Raw genomic sequence first — 1,030 nt, 5'->3', positions numbered from 1 at the left:
ATATAAATAATTTTGTCACTTGAAAAAATATAATATTTATTGATTATTTTTGTCGCATTTTCAAATTATTAAGGAACTGTTTTGTCGATAACATCTTTCAAAGACCTTTTTGTTAGTGATTGAATCTTTCAGAGATATCGGATTGCTAGTTAATCCCAAATTAGATTTGAAAAGAAAAAAAAATTATATACAAATTTCACACAAAAATTAAAAAAAAACTCCTGTGTGAATGTGTTGAAAATAATTATTTATGTGTCTTCTTTTTATCAAGTTAAACTTTTACAAAAAATGATGATTTCATGACAAAATTAATATTACGTCCTAGTTTTAAATATAATTGTTGTAGAATATATCATTCATTAAATTTTAAATATAAATGTAGTTTAATTTGTGAATTTATTGTATTTTTAGATTTGTTTGTTATTTAATTTTTTAATTGTTTTTTATTTAAAAAAAAGACACTTCACTCGATAATATAACTTATATTTGAGTTCATCAGTCAATTTTTTCATTCAAAAACATCTTTGATAATTAACACTATATTCTTTAAAACTTTCTTTTTAAATTGTTCTGTCAAATCCTTAAAAGAATCTCAATCCTAACTTTACCTCATAATTCAAATAAATACTTTATGGTCAAATGTTTTTTATATACAGTAAAATAGTAGACACTCACATATAATTATATTTGGATTTTTTTATAATAAAATAAAAAAAAATTATTATTTCTTCAAATATGATTTTTAGATTTTAATTTTTTAAATATAATTTTTTTTTGTATTTGGGCAAGTTCGCCAGACCCGACGAACTCTATAAAAATTGACAAATTCGTCTTATCCCGACGAACTTCACTCAAGAAACACACGCAGTCTTAATCATATCATCGTCTAGAAAATAGCATATAAATCTACAAACAATATACAGGAGTACACAAAAATACATAGATAATAAGCATGATTTTTTCAAGGATTTTTTTAATTATAAATTAAAAAAAAAAGTCATATTTAAAAATGACAACCATTGTTATAGTC

General features: G+C 21.7%; 1 protein-coding gene across 2 annotated transcripts in view; it reads right to left on the bottom strand.

Annotated features, from left to right (window-relative positions):
• Window positions 1–1,030, bottom strand: part of LOC107638083 (probable WRKY transcription factor 75) — a 2,944-nt gene that overhangs the window by 1,061 nt on the left and 853 nt on the right. The window lies entirely within an intron of this gene.

Source organism: Arachis ipaensis, chromosome B04 (assembly GCF_000816755.2).
Source record: "Arachis ipaensis cultivar K30076 chromosome B04, Araip1.1, whole genome shotgun sequence".
Taxonomy (NCBI): domain Eukaryota; kingdom Viridiplantae; phylum Streptophyta; class Magnoliopsida; order Fabales; family Fabaceae; genus Arachis; species Arachis ipaensis.
Note: the sequence above shows the minus strand (reverse complement) of the source record. Positions and strands in the feature narration are given on the sequence as shown.